Genomic DNA, 9,402 nt, shown 5'->3' with positions numbered 1-9,402 from the left:
ACTACTGAAGAACAATTGCCTGATTTTTTTTACAAAGGCTTTGGATGTCAAACAATTTGAGAAGTTAAGGAGCAAGCTAGGTATCTGCTTACATGAGGACTTATAGCAATTAATGAATCAAGACTCTGGTATTGTTGCTTTCTCCTACTGTTCTGAGAGTTTAACCTTTAGTACTTCATTTTCTTGTTGGCATATTTTGTGGCTAAAAAGGGGGAGAAAAATGGTATGGTTGTATGCCTGTATATGTGCTATTTTGCATGTATCTATGTCTGCATTTATTTTGCAGATTTTCCTATTATGAATGTATTCTCTGGTGTTGCAACATCTTGATGGTCTTAATGATAATCTGAGAATCTGTTCTCAATATTTTATGTATGTGTTCCTTGCTGATGTTCTCTGGAATATTGGGATGTGTCTATAGAAGACTGGTGTAGATGTTAGCACTTGTGCTAGAACATCTCTATGATGCTTCTGAGATTCTGGTTTTCTCAGATGATGTACATGTTGTAACACCCTATTTCTAATAAGCGGTGAAATGCGCGAATATACAACAAACATATTCTAGAAATAGATGCTACGTCTTCGAATAAACCACAATACATACATGCATAAAGATCATGTCACATCACATAGCAGCGGAACATATACATATAATCCATAAACAACTCCCAAACTCAATATAATAAAAATATATCCTCCATATCTCAAATACAACAATATCTCAACTCCAAAATACATAGTCAATAAAGCAACATGCAAGAACTATCCTAGATTAGAGCCCTAATCCAGACACTTGCAAATAAAGAGGAACTCCACTCCTCGGCATCATCAAGCAAACAAACTAAGCATCCTGCACTCCATCTACCCGTCCATACGGAAAGGTAGGTGGTAAACCACTGAGGGTTAGCATTACATCATCATAATCCATATAAGATTAAAAAGAACTTTGAAAATGAAAGATATAATCAAGGATAAAGAATGACAATTCATACATAGTTCCTCAATATTCACAACATATAAGCAATCCAAGATCATTCAATATCATTATATCAAGTTCATATCCACAAGTGTATCATACACATATCACAACCTCACCTTGTTAATCATCAATTAACAATTCAATCTGCAAGTACAATTAGCAATAATCAACCATCAAACACATCTTAATGCAATTCAATCCACCAACAGTTTATGCAATGTCTCTAGATTCATCTAGATGCATGTGGTACCAAAACACCTCAAGGTCGTCATCTTCGATGCAACAAAAACATCGTATTCACCTCAATTGGATATAAAATCCGCCACCATCAGTCATGTATGCATGAACATATGACTCAACTACAAATGCATATGTTCACACAAACAATAATCACCTCACCATCACCAATACTTGTATATATGCAATCATTAACAATTCACCACCACATATCATATATACAATCACCAACAATATCCAAAATCCCACAACATGTAGTTGTCACATAAATACACCACCAATCATCTTCACATAACATATAATAACTCTCCATAAAGGATTCACCATCAATTGATTCTCAAAAGTCATCTTTAGTTAAGTTCGTCTCTCAAAATCACAACATTGAGTTAATTTGAACATTTGAGTCAAAACCAAGTAAACAAGCTCAATTGCCTATGCCATGTATTCTCACAAGTCACATATGCGTGTAATAGAGATTACATAAGCAATTCATCGGCCAAACACGACAAATTCAATAAAAACTCAAAGTTCGTCTCACTTTATCATTTTTCACAAAAACTCTCATTTTCAAGCAAAACAAGTTAAGACTTGGTGGAACCAATCACAACTACTTTTTAAAATCATATGAACAAGAGTCTAGGCCAATTACAAGCAATCAAGCCTTAGTTCAAAAATTAACCTATGTTCGTTTGAGAAAATCCCAAGTTCACGTATTCCACAATTCCACACAAAAGTCAAGTTAAACATGATTAAGACATTGCACCGACTTTACAAGCCTTGCCTAAGCCTATATGACTTGTAGACTAAGCTTGCAATCCCTTATGCTCACAAAAGGTCACTTTTCAACATTTTTCCAAAAACCGAAACGTCACACATCCAAGTTTCAAACCATTTGAAAATTCGAACATTCAATAAAGCCAAGTATGTTCCAGTTGAAAAGTAAGTGAAAACAGTACAAGAACACCTTCAAACGGTCGCTACGGACCCCTACACGACTGCCCCCGACCCCCCGAACACTGAACAACGGGCACGTTGCCCTGTGCAGGGCGCCTGGCCCCAGGAGTGTAGCGCCTAGCGCTAGCTCTTGTGTGTGGACGCCTAGCGCCCTAGCTCAGGCGCAGCGCTCCGCAACGTGCGTTTCCGCGCGTTTCGGCCGCGGGTTTATGCCGTTTTCGCCCCAAAATCGGATGTTTAAAACCCTTCAATGTCAAAAGTGATCCGAGGCATAACCCGAGGCTCCAACACATCAAACTCACACGTTTCATGGCGTTTGAATAAGTTATACAAACCTTTGAAAATTCATTTTCTCAAAACAACAAGTTTTCTTCTCTAATCAAAACCAATTTTCACAACAACCAATTTCAACAACAACCTAACAATTCTCATCACCAATTCATAATTAATGATACCCAATGTATAAATTCAACAACAACATGATTCATATCATCAACAACAACAATTGAACATGAATCCATTCATAATTCAACAACCACAACTTCACAATTCATCAATTTCATCCAAAAACATACTATGCTCATTTCTACTCATTTTGACATACAAATTCAACAACAACAACACAATTATCATACTAATCATGTTCTTAAACATAACGACAACAATTATGCACGAATTTACATCAATTAAAACCAATTCATCAATTTCATGAAAAAGGGTAAAAGAGAAAAGTTATGAAATTATGAGTGAAGTCTAACCCTCTTACCTTAATTCTCCACAATCACTAGCTAGTGCCTCACTTGAGCTCCAACCCTTGATTCTCTAGCCTCTTCTAGCTCTCTCTAGATCCTTCTCTTCAAAACCCTTTTTCTCCTCTTGTGTTTTCTCTCTAACTCTCTCTAATTGTGAAATGAAATGAAATGAAATGTTTGTAAGACCCCAATTTCACTACCAAATAGTGTTTATATAATCTCTACTCAATTGGGCTCAACTCACAATGTTTTAATGGGCCTAACCCATTTCTATTCTAATCCAAAATGTTACTACTCACTTAACGGTAAAATACAACACTAACGGTCACTTAACGGTAATCTAAATAATTACCCCACTCTCCAACACTTAGTAAAATAAAACCCTCACTAAGCACTAAAAATAACCTTCATCAAAATTACAAAATTACCCCTGCCCTCAAAATGACCAAAATACCCCTGAGTCCAAAATGACTAAAATACCCTTCTAACACCGAATTCTACGAATCCCAACCAAAAATACACACAGAGGCAAATAATCACATAAGAGCACATAGAACACACATAAATAAATAATAAAATAAATCAAGCGAAAAATCGGGCTGTTACAACTCTCCCCCACTAAAAAGAATTTTCGCCCTCGAAAATTACCTGAAGGAAACAACTCCGGATACGAAACCTTCATTCTACTCTCCGATTCCCAAGTGGCACTCTCACCAGTCGGTCCAACCCAAATCACTTTAACCAAAACGATCTCCTTCTTCATTCCAGGCCACCAAAACAACCTCTTCAAATCTTGGTACATCTTAGTCGCTCCTGGATGAATACTCAAACTACTTCTGTGACCTTCTTCCAAAATCTGTCTCTTAAGCTCAAGAACACTTGGCACACAAACACGATCACGAAACATCAAAACACCGTTCTCATCCAATCTAAAGTCTCCACCTTTCCAGGATGATAGCTCAACTGGAAGTCAAAATCCTTAAGATACTCCAACCATCTCCTCTGCCTCATATTCAACTCTTTCTGTCAAACAAATACTTCAAACTCTTATGGTCACTGAACACATCAAACTTAGAACCATACAGATAATGCCTCCAAATCTTCAACACATACACGACAGCCACTAATTCCAACTCATGAGTCAGATAATTCTTCTCATGCACTTTCAACTGCCTTGAAACATAAGCCACAACCTGACGATTCTGCATAAGCACACCACCAAGACCCATCTTAGAAGCATCACAATACACAACAAAAGATTCCTTCGGATTCGGCAAAATCAACACTGGAGCTGACGTCAACCTCTTCTTCAACTCTTGGAAACTCTTTTCACACTTAGCATCCCAAACATAAGCTTGTCCTTTCTGAGTCAACTGCGTCAATGGCAACGCCAACTTAGAGAATTCCTCAATGAACCTCCGATAGTAACCTGCCAATCCAAGAAAGCTTCTAACCTCCAAAACAGACTTAGGTGATTCCCACTGCAACACTGCCTCAACCTTCGACGGATCCACGGCAATACCACCTTTAGAAATCACATGACCAAGGAAACTCACTTCCCGCAACCAAAACTCACACTTCGATAACTTAGCAAACAACTTATTCTCCTTCAAGACCCCCAACACAATCCTCAAATGCTCGGCATGCTCTTCTTCAGACTTCGAATACACCAAGATATCATCTATGAACACCACCACAAAACGGTCCAGAAAAGGATGAAATATCCTATTCATATATTCCATGAAGACACCTGGCGCATTAGACACTCCAAATGGCATCACAGAATACTCATAGTGTCCATACCTCATTCTGAACGCAGTTTTGGATACATCTTCCGCCTTCACTCTACTCTGATGATATCCTGATCTCAAATCAATCTTGCTAAACACTTCCGCACCAACCAACTGATCCATCAAATCATCAATCCTCGGAAGCGGATACCGATTCTTGATTGTCACCTTGTTCAACTGCCGATAATCCACGCACAACCTCATGCTTCCATCTTTCTTCTTAACCAACAACACAAGAGCTCCCCACGGAGAAACACTTGGTCTGATAAACTATTTCCCGAGCAACTCTTCCAACTGTTTCTTCAACTCACCCAATTCTGATGCAGACATCCGATAAGGCGCAATCGAAATAGGACTCGTTCTAGGCACCAAATCAATTGCAAACTCAACCTCTCTCTCCGGTGGTAACTCGGTAATGTCGTCCGAAAAAACTTCTGGAAACTCTTGCACTACCGGAAAATCACCAACCCCTTTCTCACTACTCTCCTTCAAGGAACCAAACATCATGAACACACAAGCTTCGCCATCCAAAGACTTCTTCACTTGCTCCGCGGTTAAGAACCTTCCACCTTCTTCAGCTACCGGTTTAGAAAACGATATATTCTTGGTTAAACAATTAATGTTAACACCAAAAGTCAACATCCAATCCATACCAAAAATTACGTCCATATGCTTCAACGGAAGACACACAAGATCCGACTCAAAATCAACATTACCAAAACTAACAGGACACTTAGTACACCCTAAAGAAGTAGTCACTGAACCACTAGTCGGGGTATCGATGACCATCCCTCGAGATAACAGAGTCATAACCAAACCCAAACGCTCAACACAACTCGCCGTGATAAAAGAATGAGTAGCACCAGTATCAATAATTGCAATCAAAGGAGTATTATTGATAAAACACATACCTCGGATGAGATTATCAGGATGCTCCACCTCTTCCGCATTCAATGCAAACACCTTCCCCGCCGCCTTCTTCGGCTTGGTACACTTAGTACTGATATGCCCCTTCTCACCACAATTGTAGCAAGTGATCTCCTTCTTGCACTCAAAAGCCTTGTGACCTGCTTCCGCACACTTGTAGCACTTCTCACCACTCTTGCAATCATTAGCAAAATGACCCAATGTGCCACACTTGTAGCACCTTACCTCAGCAACATTCACCTTAGAGCCTCCACCAGATTCTCTCTTCTTGCCTTTGTCTTTGTTGTACGGCTTTCCAAATCCATGCCCCTTTCCTTTCTTCTCATTCTGAGCCTTGTAGTGATTAACCTTAGCCCTTCCAGCATCATCAAACATGCGACACTTATGCACCAAAGTATCAAAATCACGGATCTCCTGAATACACATATACTGGTAGATGTCGGGCCTCAAGCCACTCTCAAACTTTACACACTTAGAGACCATAGCATCCTCCGCATTGATGTACGGGCAAAACCTCGAAAGCTCCTCAAACTTTGCCGCATACTCAACCACTGAACGGTTCTCTTGCTTCAAGTTCAAGAATTCCACTTCCTTCTTAGTCCTCAAATCCTCAGGAAAGTACTTCCTCAAAAACTCAGTCTTGAACCTAGCCCAAGTCACAGCTCCACCAGCCTCAACCCTTCCCTTAGCATTGGTCCACCAATACTCTGCCTCCTCTGCAAGCATATGAGTAGCCAACCTGACCTTCTGGTCCTCACTAGTCACCATAGCATGGAAGATCCTCTCCATGGCCTGCACCCAACTCTGAGCTCCATTCGGGTCATATCTACCCTTGAACGTCGACGGACTGTTTCGCAAGAAACGATCCAACCTTCGCTCCTCCGCCTCACCAGGATCACGACGACCAACTGCCGCCTGCTCATTAGCCTGAGCCAACACCTGAGCCATCGAAGCCAAAGCCTAAGCAATCGCCGCATCATCTCTACCACTAGCCATCTCACTTCTACACAAAACCAACCAACAGATAAGAACAACAGCACAACTAACAAGTATCGAAGGTAGCTCATTACCATTCGTATACTAACAGGGTAAATCAACAAACACTAGTCTACTAGTCTGGACAAGACTGACCACGGTTGTGATACCAACTTGTAACACCCTATTTCTAATAAGCGGTAAAACGCGCGAATATACAAACATATTCTAGAAATAGATGCTACGTCTTCGAATAAACCACAATACATACATGCATAAAGATCATGTCACATCACATAGCAGCGGAACATATACATTTAATCCATAAACAACTCCCAAACTCAATATAATAAAAATATATCCTCCATATCTCAAATACAACAATATCTCAACTCCAAAATACATAGTCAATAAAGCAACATGCAAGAACTATCCTAGATCAGAGCCCTAATCTAGACACTTGCAAATAAAGAGGAACTTCACTCCTCGGCATCATCAAGCAAACAAACTAAGCATCATGCACTCCATCTACCCGTCCATACAGAAAGGTAGGTGGTAAACCACTGAGAGTTAGCATTACATCATCATAATCCATATAAGATTAATAAGAACTTTGAAAATGAAAGATATAATCAAGGATAAAGAATGACAATTCATACATAGTTCCTCAATATTCACAACATATAAGCAATCCAAGATCATTCAATATCATTATATCAAGTTCATATCCACAAGTGTATCATACACATATCACAACCTCACCTTGTCAATCATCAATTAACAATTCAATCCGCAAGTACAATTAGCAATAATCAACCATCGAACACATCTTAATGCAATTCAATCCACCAACAATTTATGCAATGTCTCTAGATTCATCTAGATGCATGTGGTACCAAAACACCTCAAGGTCGTCATCTTCGATGCAACAAAAACATCGTATTCACCTCAATTGGATATAAAATCCGCCACCATCAGTCATGTATGCATGAACATATGACTCAACTACAAATGCATATGTTCACACAAACAATAATCACCTCACCATCACCAATACTTGTATATATGCAATCATTAACAATTCACCACCACATATCATATATACAATCACCAACAATATCCAAAATCCCACAACAGGTAGTTGTCACATAAATACACCACCAATCATCTTCACATAACATATAATAACTCTCCATAAAGGATTCACTATCAATTGATTCTCAAAAGTCATCTTTAGTTAAGTTCGTCTCTCAAAATCACAACATTGAGTTAATTTGAACATTTGAGTCAAAACCAAGTAAACAAGCTCAATTGCCTATGCCATGTATTCTCACAAGTCACATATGCGTGTAATAGAGATTACATAAGCAATTCATCGGCCAAACACGACAAATTCAATAAAAACTCAAAGTTCGTCTCACTTTATCATTTTTCACAAAAACTCTCATTTTTAAGCAAAACAAGTTAAGACTTGGTGGAACCAATCACAACTACTTTTTAAAATCATATGAACAAGAGTCTAGGCCAATTACAAGCAATCAAGCCTTAGTTCAAAAATTAGCCTATGTTCGTTTGAGAAAATCCCAAGTTCACGTATTCCACAATTCCACCCAAAAGTCAAGTTAAACATGATTAAGACATTGCACCGACTTTACAAGCCTTGCCTAAGCCTATATGACTTGTAGACTAAGCTTGCAATCCCTTATGCTCACAAAAGGTCACTTTTCAACATTTTTCCAAAAACCGAAACGTCACACATCCAAGTTTCAAACCATTTGAAAATTCGAACATTCAATAAAGCCAAGTATGTTCCAGTTGAAAAGTAAGTGAAAACAGTACAAGAACACCTTCAAACGGTCGCTACGGACCCCTACACGATTGCCCCCGACCCCCCGAACACTGAACAACGGGCACGTTGCCCTGTGCAGGGCGCCTGGCGCCAGGAGTGTAGCGCCTAGCGCTAGCTCTTGTGTGTGGACGCCTAGCGCCCTAGCTCAGGCGCAGCGCTCCGCAACGTGCGTTTCCGCGCGTTTCGGCCGCGGGTTTATGCCGTTTTCGCCCCAAAATCGGATGTTTAAAACCCTTCAATGTCAAAAGTGATCCGAGGCATAACCCGAGGCTCCAACACATCAAACTCACACGTTTCATGGCGTTTGAATAAGTTATACAAACCTTTGAAAATTCATTTTCTCAAAACAACAAGTTTTCTTCTCTAATCAAAACCAATTTTCACAACAACCAATTTCAACAACAACCTAACAATTCTCATCACCAATTCATAATTAATGATACCCAATGTATCAATTCAACAACAACATGATTCAAATCATCAACAACAACAATTGAACATGAATCCATTCATAATTCAACAACCACAACTTCACAATTCATCAATTTCATCCAAAAACATACTATGCTCATTTCTACTCATTTTGACATACAAATTCAACAACAACAACACAATTATCATACTAATCATGTTCTCAAACATAACGACAACAATTATGCACGAATTTACATCAATTAAAACCAATTCATCAATTTCATGAAAATGGGTAAAAGAGAAAAGTTATGAAATTATGAGTGAAGTCTAACCCTCTTACCTTAATTCTCCACAATCACTAGCTAGTGCCTCACTTTAGCTCCAACCCTTGATTCTCTAGCCTCTTCTAGCTCTCTCTAGATCCTTCTCTTCAAAACCCTTTTTCTCCTCTTGTGTTTTCTCTCTAACTCTCTCTAATTGTGAAATGAAATGAAATGAAATGTTTGTAAGACCCCAATTTCACTA

General features: G+C 39.1%; 1 long non-coding RNA gene across 1 annotated transcript; it reads right to left on the bottom strand.

Moving 5' to 3' along the window:
* Window positions 1-581: 581 nt before the first annotated feature.
* Window positions 582-3,075, bottom strand: LOC146929231 (uncharacterized). The gene is made up of 2 exons (XR_015008246.1): window positions 2,937-3,075; window positions 582-861 (listed from the first exon to the last, which is right to left on the bottom strand). It is a non-coding gene; the product is annotated as an uncharacterized LOC146929231 (long non-coding RNA).
* Window positions 3,076-9,402: the final 6,327 nt, after the last annotated feature.

The sequence above is a fragment of the Medicago sativa genome, chromosome 4 (assembly GCF_051527215.1).
Source record: "Medicago sativa cultivar Bolivia chromosome 4, Bolivia_mono, whole genome shotgun sequence".
In the NCBI taxonomy this organism is placed as follows: domain Eukaryota; kingdom Viridiplantae; phylum Streptophyta; class Magnoliopsida; order Fabales; family Fabaceae; genus Medicago; species Medicago sativa.
Note: the sequence above shows the minus strand (reverse complement) of the source record. Positions and strands in the feature narration are given on the sequence as shown.